Below are 13,334 nucleotides of genomic sequence, written 5' to 3' on the forward strand. Positions count from 1 at the left end.
AGGCTGAGGTACTCAAAAAATTTTTCCCTCAGTTTTCAACGGCAACCTCTCTTCCCACACCTCTCGAGTGAATGGACAGCAGGATGGGGACTGGGGAGCTAAGTGCCTCCACTGAAAACTGAAAAGGGGCAAGTTTTAGATCAGATAGGAAGGAATTCATTACTGTGAGAGTGGTGAATTTCTGGAACAGGTTGCACAGAGAAGCTATGGATGTTCCATCCCTGGATGTGGTCAAGGCCAGGTTGGATGGGGCTCTGAGCAACCTGGTCCAGTGAAAGGTGTCCCTGCCCATGGCAGGGGGAGTTGGAATGAAATGACCTTACAACACAAACCATTCTGTGATTCTATTCTGATTGTTAGTTTTGTATCTCATTTAGTGTCTGAGATGATGGGAATATCCCAGCAATTCCATGAAGAATTTGTGAGCACTCCAGGCACTGTGGGTGAAACATGCCACTACTGCAATTCTTACACCACCATGTCATGGAAGTGCTCACAAGTCAAATAAGACTCATATAAGTGACTCTTAAAATCTGAGCTGCACTTAAAAATTCTCTTTAAACAATCTGAGAATTTTAAACCAAACAGAGTCAAATTTCAGGGAAGAAGAGGATCAGCCGTATACCCAGGCCTTCCTCTGTGGTCCTCCCACCCACCCTGTCGCATGGAGGTGGCAGGAGTCTGAGAAACACAGATGCAGAAAACTGCTCCCTTTTCAAACTCTATCAAGAAGTGAGGCAGCTCCTATGAGGACTGGATAAGGACTTTAGGATTGTCTAGTTTGCAGAAAAGGAAGCTGAGGGAGGATCTCTACACCTTCCTGAGGAGAGAAAGTAGGGAGGAAGGTACTGAACATTTCTCCCTGGGATCCTGTGATATATGGCCTGGGAATGGTGTCCAGCACTTCATCAGGGGAGGTCCAGAGATGGCATTGGGAAACATTTCTTTGCCAAGAAGGTGGCCTAGAATAGATCTGCAACAGGCTTCCTAGAGAGGTGGTTGATGTCCCAAATCTGTCAGTACTTAAGAGGCATTAGGACAGTGCCCTTAGTAATGTGCTCTAGCTTTTGGACAGTCCAGATGGTTGTTGTAGATGCCTTTCAACTAAAGTATTCTATTCTATTCTATTCTATTCTATTCTATTCTATTCTTTTCTATCCTATAGGAAAGTACCCATACAGGAGAATATGGAGAGTAGGGATTGCAGCATCACACAACCTTCACTGGGCAGTTGGCATGGTCCCATTTAGGAAGATGCCTTTTCAGGTAACTTGAGTCAAAGCAGTGGTGACTTCTGGGAATGAGGATGGCACCAGGTGCTCCCAAGGGCCCTTCAAAGCTCCTGAGAGCTTTCTAAAAAGATGTATTTTGAGGAGAGACATTCAGGACCACCTTAAGAAATCACTGGCTGCTTTTCTGTTTTATGTTAGGCTACTACTCGGTGATGGTTTTTTTTCTCTGGACCAGTGAAACCAGACAGAAAATGGTGACATTTCAAATTTTGGGATGTTAATTACTTGACTATTATTTCCTTTCATCAGGTGTAGAGGGCACTGAACGCTTGGTCTGTCAGGGTACACCAAGGGCTGCTGCCCCATGGGAGAAGGTCAGCCAGGAGCTGAGCACTGGCTGTGGTCATCAGATTTTTTGCCTTGCTCTGTAAATTGCAACTATAGTGCAATGCACTGCTTCAAGGAGTTTCACAGCTGGACTCTTTTTTTTCTAAAAACAAAAGAATGTAATATTGTATGCAGCACCATATCAGGGTCACTTGGGCCATATGAAGAGTCTCAAGAAACAACACCCGTGTTTTGTGTAAATGGTCATATACTTTCAATCTAAGCTTGTAGTGAGGTTTGCATAATTGTATAGTACTTTAGGATGTGGTCTATTTCTCCTCTTGATCTTTAAAACAGGAGATGGGTATGTACTAGAAAGAGGCTTATAAAACTTAAAAAGCAACAAAGGATGCAAAATCCATTTGCTGGTGTTTGCACAGCTCAGTGAAAGTGGACATAAATATTATTATACAATCAAATAGAAACAGTATGTTGGCTGATGATGAAATATAAAGGAAAATGTAAAACATTCAGCACTGAGATTTTTTTAAAACCCTTTTAGGGAAATGCTTAGTTTCTGATAGAAAATGTAGATGTAATATTCCTCCGTGGTGTTTATTCTTTCATCGGTTAGGCAAGCTTTAGCATCATTCTCATCCATCACTCAATCTGAAACAAATCAACTGACTTAAGGTAAGGTCAATGAGACAAAGAGAAAAAGCTCATTGTACAGGAAATTTCTTATTTTTCCCTGTTTGATTAGCTGCATTTTTGCGGCAGCTGAATTGTCAGCTAACTGTCAACTAATGCCCCAAACCTGTAAATACATATTCATATGCATATTAACTGTGAAGGAACTGAGCCCCTTAGTCTGAGTTATGTACATGAATAGTCTTAGCAGAGTGAGCTTCTAAATTATGTCCTGGTGTGCATTATACAATGTCAGTAGGGGTGTAAGAATGATAGTTGTGAGGTCTCACTTTTGAGTTTGAATCTGCTCAAAATATACGTGTCTGACATTGTTTTCTTTCAGCTAATGCAAACATTTCATATACTTCTCAGTTTGCTGACTTTTGTTTGAATATACACAGCTCTAAATGATGGAACTTTGTCCCACAGAATTCCAGAAATAATGGTATCAAATTATAAAAATACTGCTAACTATGTGCACTGGATGCAAAGAAAACCACTATCTTTTCCTGCTCACAAGAACAGAATAATACAACACTGACAATATAATAATTCCTTCCTTTTTCATCCAGTACCAATGCTTTTGTATTAGCTATCATTATTACAGAAACAAGAATAGCATCTGCAAAACTAAAATTGAATTTGTCGGTAAGTGGGAAAAAAAAGCAGCACATTAAAATTTGAAAACATATATAGTAAATTTTAATCCATATTTTAAGTTGACAAAGCCAGAATTCTTTATAAAGCCTTTCCCATTAATTTTGCAGGAAGTAAAGGTGAGAAATCACACCCTGCTACACAAACATTTTATTACATTTACCCACCACCAATATCAATCCACCATAACACCACTGCTCCTCAGGAGGGTAAGTGCTGGGGAAAGCAGCCCCTGTGCATTACCTCTGGCTGCCCATGGCTCCCATATGGTGTCCCTTGCTAATGCTTTTCCCTTAACACCTTGTTGGCAGAGATGGACAATGCCCAAGACTTGTTACAATGACACCTTCACGATACCGAGGCCAGATTAAGGTAACACGATATTTGATATGTTCCTGCAGACCTGGCTCCAGGAGCCATTTGAGTTCAACAAAGTCTCAGCATCATGAAAGAAATCTGCCTGAGTCTAAATGGTGACTGAGCCTGTGGAGAAGAACCTGGAGTCCAGGTAATTAACTTGCATTTCCCAGAGTATGAGGAATGATGGGTGGGAAAAGGGTTCCCATCAGCACTCTAGACAGGTGGCTTTGTCATTGTCAGCCAGAAATGGATGGTCCTGCTGCTATTTCTGCCGTGCAAAAGTCACTTTGCTCCCTGTTCTAGGAGATCAGGAAAGTCCAGAGCTGTTTACTTCCCTCAGGGGAAGGAAGTTCTGCAGCTGCCACAAGAGGGTCAGTGTGGTGCATGGGTCACCTTCAGCTGAACTGGGACAGGTTGCAGAAGGGTCCCGGTGGACACAGCTATGTGCCTTTCTGTGAACAAGGCAGAATGTCCTTTCACTCCACAGAGCTTGACTTGGGATCCAGGCTTTTGCACAGAACACTCTCTCTTGCACACTTTTTTGGCTATATGGGCCAGTTACAGCCCAGCCCCACCCCCTGGGTGTCACAGAGGCTGGGTCAGTGTGAGACCACACAAGGAGGATGGTGTGTGGTGTGCTATGCACGTGAACAGCCACCCTCCAGGTGACAGCTCCATTATGTACAGCTAGATCATTGGAAACAGTTGGGTGCTTTCAGCTCTACAAATTGCCTTTCACTCTCTGAGTCCCCAGGTGAAATGCAGATAAGCAAACCTAATGCCTAAGACAAGGAAAGTCTTATTGGATACCAGATGGCTCATATGTAGATAAATGCAGATGGAAGCATGTGGCATTTCAGTCTGGTGTGGAGGTTTTCACATTGAATAGGTTTTGTTTCTCTTGGATCAGTGGTGGGGAAAGAAACACTGAGTTTATAAGACCTTTTGGGATGAGCCTCCAAAACACACAGCCAGGCATAGAAGCAGTGCAGGTTCTGCAGAGTGCCTGCAGTGTATCTGCTGGAAATAAAGGTAAACAGATTTCTTCGTTATTGATGTTGCATAATGTGCTATTTCATACACTTGTAAATCTCTGTAAATCTGTGCATTCTGTTCCAAAGACAAAGCATCTAAGTAAACAAGAGGTGCTTGCATGTATGTGCACTGTGTTCCTGGGCTGCCAAACAGTACTCTTGGGAAGCAAGCCACTCACAGTTCTGGTCAGTGTTTTCTTCAGAAGATTGCTGCTGAAATATTTTCAATGTGGTTCTTTCAATTAGACATATTTCTTCCAGAAACTTTCTAGGGAACAATAACATCTTTTCTCCAGAATACTGGCTATCCAGAAACAAAGTACTCCAGCTAAACCTCAAACTAATTAGTAAATTGTGCAGTGCTGCCTCCCTGGAGTTTTAACTCAGTTAATTTTTATCCTTTCCTTCTATGGACCAAGTTCTCTGCATATGCCGTAATTCACACAGAAATGGTAGTTCTGACTCAGAAGAGATGAGACCTCTTGACACATATTAGATCTTGGGGCATTTGGGGTGAGCTCCAGTGTACAGATTAAGTGGAAATATAAGACACATGGATTTAAGCAACGCTTCATACTGAAGTTCGGTTGTGATGTAACTGAAGCTTTCTTTCGTATTTTGATGCCTACTGAACAAAATTTTACCTGTGGGCCAGGGGTGGGATTTTTCTGGGAATTCAACAAGTGATGTATTCCCAAGATTGTCAGACAGTAACATGATGATGATTACTGACTGTCCTTAAAATAATAAATCTCAGGCCCGTAGTAGACTGTTACATCACAGTAAAGCAAAACTACTGCTTCCAGAGGCTGCCAGGCTGGGTTTGTGTTCAAACTCTCCTCAGGCACAATGAGCCACACACTGCTGCAGAGGTGCAGGTGGAAGGAGCAGAAGGTACATAACTGAAAGGACTGCCCTGACAGCCAACACACAGGATGATACATTCCAGTATAAAGATGTGGTTCCTGAGAGTCAAGTTTTCAATATCAGTTGTAGGAACCAGAGAGGAGGGCAGTAGCTTGTTTGTCTTCTTTCTCCCCATGTTGTTGTGTGTAAAATGAATAATTTTATCTTCTCCCTTCTTGAAAGTCTTCTGTACCCACCAGCCAACACACCAGATACCAGTGGGGACAATGTCACCTTTCTGTCACCTCATGAAAATATTTTTCATTCCCATGACACAAACCATCAAACTACATATCATATGTAATCATATTCTTAGTTGACTGAAGCAAAAGGTGATGCTTTAATATCTTTTTATGATATTGGATATTAATTTCCTTCTACTCAAATGCAAAGATGGAAGTTCCTGTCACTAATGGACTAACATTCCATTTTTTAAAATTTACTTTAGAAACTATTTGCATTATGTACAAGTCAAGCCAAAAATGAGACAGTTGGATTTTTCCTTGCCAAAGTAGATTTGCAATTCAACTCTTGAAGTTTTATTCAACTGTTTATAGAGCAGCTATTGACTATAATATATTCATGACATATATGTTACCTAGTTGAATAGTTCTTACAGGTGCATTCAAAAAAAAGCATGAGGGTAATTTGGCTCCAGCTGTCACTGAGCGAAGAGCAGGCCTGCCCACAACTTCCTGGGTAGGCACACCTTCAGGTCCTTGTATAAAATATTCCTCTTCCACTGTCATTCTCGAAAAAATACTTTTCCCCCATCAGTGTTCATGAATACCAAATAAAAGGTAAAGAAATTGCCCTCGAAGGAAACTCTTCATTTTTATTTAAATGAATACTTAATGAATCTACTTAAGAATAACTTGCCCCAGGATATTTCTAGAACTATCTGTGAACAGAAACCTGTAAAGCTAAAATATTAAGTGTTAAACTTTTTATGGAATGGGATAAACCTTTCTTCCTCTTTCAGAGGAATAAAAGTCCTGTGGCAAAGCACACTGCACAGGGCTGCTGCTGGGGTAGGATGATAGTATACCTGGACACACTGCCTACATCAAGACTAACAGGCAAAGTACAGCAGAGGAAACATGGAATCCTTAGGCTCTTGATCCACCATTTCAGCTTATTTGGGCTATTTGCAGTGCCTGTCTTGTTGAAGGTGCTGGCCCGTGTCTGAATAAGTGCAACTGCGATGAGCAGCAAAAGTTCCTACTTTACTTTAGTGGGTGAGGTATCCTATGCTGTTTTACAATGCAGAGCTTTAATTTGTAATATTAGTATAAGCCCTTAATGAGATTTGATTCATTAAGCATCTTCATGCCCACAAGAGGATGACAGGTACTACCATTTGATGCAGAGGGAGACAAAGAAGTATCTGGCATGAGAGCTCATCTTTTGACTCAGAGGCTGACCCTCTAGAAGATGAGCACGAGCCTCAGGCAGATTGCTGTGGTGTTTGCTGGGAAATGGAGGGGGAGAAATTCAAGAGAAATATCTGCAGAGAAGGTCCTGGCAGGCAGGGGGTGGCCTGAAGTTAGGCTGGTGCCTGGAGCATGTGCAGGTGCTCAGAGCCGCAGGCTGTGAGCAGCAATAGTTTAAACAGAAGAAAAAATGCCTAGTGGAGCAAAATATATTTTAGCCATCAGGATGATCAAAAAGTAGAGTTTTCTGATTCCTTAAAATTATCAATAAGTAACTATAAATTAAAAAACAAGATCACCTTCACTGAGCTACACTATCATGTGCCACTACTGTTTCTTGTCTTCTCTGAGACCTGCAGCTCTACCAGCACCATGCAAACACAAATGTTTCCTCAGCCATGCTGGAGTGCATGGCACTGGCTTTCTGTGCTGTTTTCTGCTTCAAATCTCTGCTCATTTTCTCACCTCTCTCATCTGTCATGTTTTCATTAACATAAGATTATTTTTGCTCTACTTTCCTTCAGTCTTCATATTGGATTTCATTGTAATTTATTTACTGACCTTTTTTCTACTCTTAATGGTTTTGTTATTGACTGTACGATACCACAAGAGACTGAACACCTCTGTTATAAGAGGTGCCCCTCAGAATTTTCCAGGCTTGGTTTTATATCCTGCAGTGAAAGTCTGTATTTTTGAGACCATTCCTAGAGCCTGGAAAATGGTGAAAAACTCATTCTTGATTCCGGAGGGACAGGTCTGATCGCTAAAATTAATGAGACTCTAGGGTCAAAATTTTCACAGCTCTAGCTGACTTCAATACCAGCTCTCCTTGTGCATCTGAGGACGCAATCCAAATCACAAGTCAGTAAACAATTAATTGACCTATTTTTAAGAGGATATGTCAGAGTTAGTGGGCAATGTACTTAGGCAGCTTGAGGCAGAATTGAGGTCTCATATTTTTAATGCTTCGTATAGTTATAGGTACTGAACTCTGAAGAAAAATGATGATCATCATCATTGTACATTCCTGTCAAAAACACAAGTCAGAGAATTTCACTGCACCAACTCAGTTAAAGCACATGTCAGAGAAGCATAAAGAGTTAACGATCCTCACATTTAAAATACACTCTGTATTTACAATCTGGATTTCACTTAAGCCCCTCACTATAGGCTCTATAAATTTCTCTTTTCAGCTGTATAGACCTCTGCTCACTTCTCTCAGCAAAAGTACTTAGAGAGCGTGACCAGATTTTGAAAGCCACAAATTCTATGAATTTTACAATATTTTGTGAGATGCCTCAATATTCCTTACATTTGCTTTTTCTTTTTTATCTATAAATAGAGCCTTCTTTCTGCAACCAGTCTCCAAAGGTCACCTTACAATGTTTTGCTATTTCCCGTATTAAGCAGCAATGCTTTTCAGCTGACATTCCAACTTCAAGTCATGCATATGAGCATGATGTGAGCTTGCTTCAGACCACAGTGAGAGGGCTGCAAACAAGACTGCTGTATAATTGCTGAGAAAAATAACATCCATTGTCAAAAGGGGCACTTCATCAAACAAAATTTAGCTGCATGAATACAAGTGTCTCCAAATATTTGGTTCATGCTAAAAATATAGCACATTTATTAAAAATATATATTTATAAACATTGGTATGAACAGACACAGATGTTAAGCAAATGAGAAAGGAAAAATAACCATGTAGTGTATTTCTCCCAACATTTTATCAGGTTTAGGCAGACCTTGCTCAATGGGATTGTTTTTTTCATGATCGCACCATATGTTCATTCTAAATAAAAAGCTTGTCAGATTCAATGTAAGTAAAAGCAAAAACCAAGAGAAAAATCCATTTGACCTAACAGACACGTGATCTGTGCTATGAAGCTATCTTTGAGTTCAATCTTTGTGGGTATACAGCATACATTTCTAATTATATATAGTGTACAGTTTCTTTCTTTTCCTTTTTTTTTTTCCTTTCTTTTTTTTTTTCTTTTTTTTTAAATTGTGTTAAAACAACATATCCCTGGTGGATTTCTTCAAAGCTACAACTTATATAACTGCAGTCATTCTCCCCCAAACTGAAAACCAAACCGAAAGGGAGAGGGCAGGAGAGAAGAATTAAGCTTATTACTGTGTGAAAAAGTCTTGTTAAATTAATTGTGCTTCAGTCTTCGTTGCCTGCAGGCAGTGCTTTTATGATGTGTTAATATAATACAGAGTCAATTCTGATTAAAGAACTTGTCAATAGTCAGCAATGTTTGTTGTCACTCTTAATGGCCATTTTATCTGGTCTATTTGCATGCCTTCTAGTTTACAACGTTGTGTAAATATACACAAAAATGATCACAATGAGGTTCAGAATTGTCCCAATAATTCCAAGCATTGCCAAGATGGTTTCTTCTTTGCTTTCCTTTTCTTGACTGCCTTTATCTTCTTCATTTCCACTAGTGATTACCATCTTGGTGGCCAGTTTCTTTATCCTTCCCTTCAGGATAACCTAGATTTAGGAACAAAAACATCAAAATCGATTATTAGTTGGAGTATCCAAACTCATATTAATAGTGGAGCCAACTGCAGAATTTATGCCCCACAACACATTATATTAAGAATTCACTTGAAAAGGATTAGTATTTTTATTAGCTTTTTAGTAAATACTTAATTAAAATGATAGTTCAGCTAGTCTGTGGTTTACTTATAACCCTCTGTTTATGTGCCAGCAATCACTCCTAGCACACATAACTCCTCCACAATGTCATTATAAAACTGCTCAGAAAAGTACCATGAAGTGTGATTCCTCCAGCATCAGTGGGGACTTTTCCTGCACTGGGACTGCAGGAGGTCATCTTGCCATGCTGAAAACCCCATTTACACTCCAGTACCAGGAAATGAGTGCGGGAAATAAAACTGGGAAGACCTTGCTTCTTTTTAATAGAAAAAAATCATTAAAGACAAAGGCATTTTGTCTCCCAACAAGAAGGAAGACAGCAGTGACTTCTTAATAAATAATTCAAAATAAAAGCAAAACCAAAATAACATCCATCTTGGCTTTCATTTTCCTCATTCTTAATGTACGATGAGAAGTTACTTGCAGTGCAGTGAGCTGAAATGTATCGATCTGCCTGCAGGGAGAATACAGCCATTTCCCAAGCAACAGCCTGAGTCTGAAAAAAAGAAGATTCTTCAAATGTGGGACAAGCCCTGACTCCCAGCACAGCTGAAGCCACAAGGAAGCTCCTTGGGTCTTCCTGCCATGGGTAAACATCTGATTGTTCAAATTAGAAATGGATAAATTCTTATCTGTGTTTATCTAACACTGCAAATTTTAATCACATGGGCAAACCAGAGTGTCCCAGAAAACTGAAAACGGTTGGCTGGTTTCCCAATGCCAACTGATCTGCCAAAATCTGGGTTCAGGCAATGCCCTGCTGCTGTATCCCAAGCTGCAGACCACATCCCATTGTGTTTCTGCAGCAGAAAGGAGTAGGAGGGTGTAGAAAAAAAATTCCTCGCCAACAGCTCCCACCTAAAAGAGGGATTTAATTTGGTCCTTTAGTGGACCCTAATTCCTTCCTCCTCTAACTCACCGAGCAAAACCAGTAGCTCCCAGGCAGTGTACATGTTCAGGGTGATGAGGGCTCCCCAGGAATGCACCACCACCTCTTTGGGCATGTCCCCTCCAGCAGGTATCATCAGAGGAGAGTCCTGACCTGCAGCTCCTCTGAGCTGCTCCTGCACTGCACAGCCACAGAGCAGCAGCCAGAGTACTGAAAGGAAGGAGGGGACTGGGAGAGGTAAGGAAATTGTGCGATAGAGAAACTGAAAGGAAAAACTGAGGATCCAGACAAAACAGCCTGTATTTTTGTCACATCTGCATGTTGTTCATATATAAGACAGCGAGTTACTGCTGGCAACTTCCTAGGAAGCGTTTGATTCCCAGCAGGTATAAGTGATTAGTGGCAAGCAAGGCAGAAGTCAGGCTCTGCAGAAGCCTTTGTACTTATACTTGTGTTAGCAGTTATGCGTTTTGTCTTACTATAACCAGTGGATCAGAGGAAAAAATAACAAGGGAGCCAGTAACCCGAGGGTATCCACAGCAAACAGCAGCCAGCAGGGGCAGGGGGCACCAAGGAGAAGGGCATCAAGCCCCAGGGCATCAAACATCAGAGCATGATCATCCAGAAGGTTTTTGGATAACCTGTCCTGGGAAAGCAAATCTTCACAGGCATCAGGTACCTCACAGGGATATGGCTCCTGCCGTCCCTCTCCAGATTCCCTTCCAGCCCTCAGAAACTCTGTCTCCAGAGTTCCTTCAGCCACAGCCATCTCCAACTCTTCCTGCAGGACCTAACACCTTCTAGTATCGGAAAGGTTTTGTCATATTTGCCCCAGCTGGTGTCCAGAGGAGGGTTTGGCTGCACCTGGTGGCTGTCCTCCCTATCTTGTTAATTGCCACCGTGCAGTCAATGGTATCCTAACAAGCAACTTGTCTCTGGGAAATCACAGGAGAATTTCTACCAAAGCCATTTCATTAACGTCACAACCTAAGTTCATCCACTCCATGTGGCATCAGACCACAAACCCACATCCCAGGCTATGACATGCAGCCATTACTTCACCCAAAGAACCATGAGTCATTTGGATACTGTGTTCTTTTCCCCTTCAGTAACTGGAAGTTTTTCCCTCTGGTCAACTGTTTGCGTTTCACTGTTCATTTGAGAAATCAAGTAGGATTACAAATATAGTCTGATAAAATCCCAGGCCTGGAATGCAAGGATTTGAGGGGAGAGTGAAGTTCTTCTGGCTGGTTCCCACGAGAGCTGAACACTCTTCATTCAGCACTCTGGTTCCCACAGAAATATGATCATACTCAAGCATTTTGTGGGTCAAGCCTTTCTGGCTTGAAAAAAGCCAGAGAAGGTGTAATTTGACTCTGCATCCCGTGGTTTGGGCAGAGTTTCCCATTCACATCAAAAAACCCACAGAGAGTGGTGCAGAGCCCCAGCTGGGGTGGCTTTGCACTGCAGCCACTGGCACTCTTAACTTTGGTACAGTGACCCTGCACCACATACGCTAGGAAATCCTGATTCCAGCATCTGACCTCCTGTTATTAGCATCCCTATTCTTTTCTTAATAACCTTTGCAGCATGAAGTCAATATCAAATTCTCTCCTGCAGAACGCTAGATCCTAAAATTAACATCAATCTAAAAGGTAGCTAAATAATTCACAAACGAAGGAGACATATCAAAGGCCATTAGCTATAAAGACAAAGCCTCTGGCTTAGCAAATCCTTGAGTAGTGAATTTTTTGTAAGCTAAGAAATTATTCTGGGGAAGTACCACCACATCTTTGCCTTATTATTAAGGTCTCTCCCAGGCACCCATTACTGGCTAATGAGAAAGGCAGAGGTCCTTGGGCTGCACAATCTCTGATCTGACATTATACAATCACATTTTTCCTCTTTGCAAGTTGTATTTATTAGCAAGGAGAGAGTGAGTGGTTTCAAATCAGGTAACATGAATCAGAGTGCCAGGTTATTTCTGTCCCACTAAGGGGCCTTAACTGAGGGAGAAGTCCTCAGTGTGATGCAATGAAATATGCACAGAGAAACTGGTGTCTGGAATGTGATGAACATGAAGGAACAACAAAGGGACATCAGCAGTTAAGAGTTTACACATGGGGTGATGCACAGTATGATTTGTTGGAGGTCATCTCTATGTCCCTATGTGCTGTATTTGGCTCATGTATGGTGTAGCCTGGGACTGCATAAACTGCATCTTTTTTGGATGAAACTACACCCAAAAAAGTGCTGCAGGAGTTCTTCATGTGCTGTAAAAACAATGAAAGAAATTTTCAGCCCATGGCAGTAGAGTTCCAGACAAAAGCTAGTGTGAAGTAAAAACCCCAAAACACACATGGTGTGGGCACTGGCAGCACTGGTTTCCCTGGAGGGATTGCTCCAGCGGGTCGGCACTGCTCGCTATTTTATACACCACCTAAGCTACAAGAGAGACCACACAATGGCTTGGTATTAAGAGGAATTTCACATTCAACCAGGACATGACTGGGACCAAATACAATTATATTAGTACTTTGCCAAATATAGCACTGTTGAAATCAAGGTAAGCATTGACTTTGTACAGTGGGAGACTAGAATCAAAATTACTTCTCCATATGTAAGGACTGACCTTGGGAGAAGAGTAGCACTCTCCTAATGGCAGACTCAAGCCTTCAACCTTCACAGATCTTATGCCCAGAGCGGTATTTTTGCTGGCTGGGGTTTGTGGGTGTTTTTTGCTGCTGGGGAAAGACTTGCTGTCAGTTTTAGTATAATTACCCCAATTAAGAAAATAGAAAAGTCATCTAGCTTTCTGAGTACCTTTTCTCAGTCTTTATTATTCTCTTCTAGATATTGATTTTATTTATTTGACATTATTTAATATTTTTATGATTCTTATGACACATTTTTCCTTTTATATTTTTCTGGTGGTACTTCGTGCTTGACAGAAACATTCCTTTTCCTTACCCAGAACCGCTGCTAGAACTGCTGAGATACGAGGGATAGAGAACACTAAATTTACCATTTTTTTAAATAACTATCCTTCTTATTTAATTACTACCTCATTAGGAAAGAACTTTCTTGCCCAATCAAAATTAATTTTTCTACATAAGATTCGTCATTAACCTAACATCA

The 13,334-nt window shown here is 41.1% G+C and overlaps 1 long non-coding RNA gene across 2 annotated transcripts in view; it reads right to left on the bottom strand.

Annotated features, from left to right (window-relative positions):
- Positions 1-2,922: 2,922 nt before the first annotated feature.
- The window catches only part of LOC125327551, a 93,230-nt gene continuing 82,818 nt past the window's right edge, over positions 2,923-13,334 (bottom strand). For both annotated transcript variants that reach the window (XR_007204303.1, XR_007204304.1), the window contains exon 4: positions 2,923-9,139. This is a non-coding gene — a long non-coding RNA (uncharacterized LOC125327551). The remainder of the gene's footprint in view (positions 9,140-13,334) is intronic.

This window comes from Corvus hawaiiensis, chromosome 6, assembly GCF_020740725.1.
Source record: "Corvus hawaiiensis isolate bCorHaw1 chromosome 6, bCorHaw1.pri.cur, whole genome shotgun sequence".
Classification (NCBI taxonomy): Eukaryota; Metazoa; Chordata; class Aves; order Passeriformes; family Corvidae; genus Corvus; species Corvus hawaiiensis.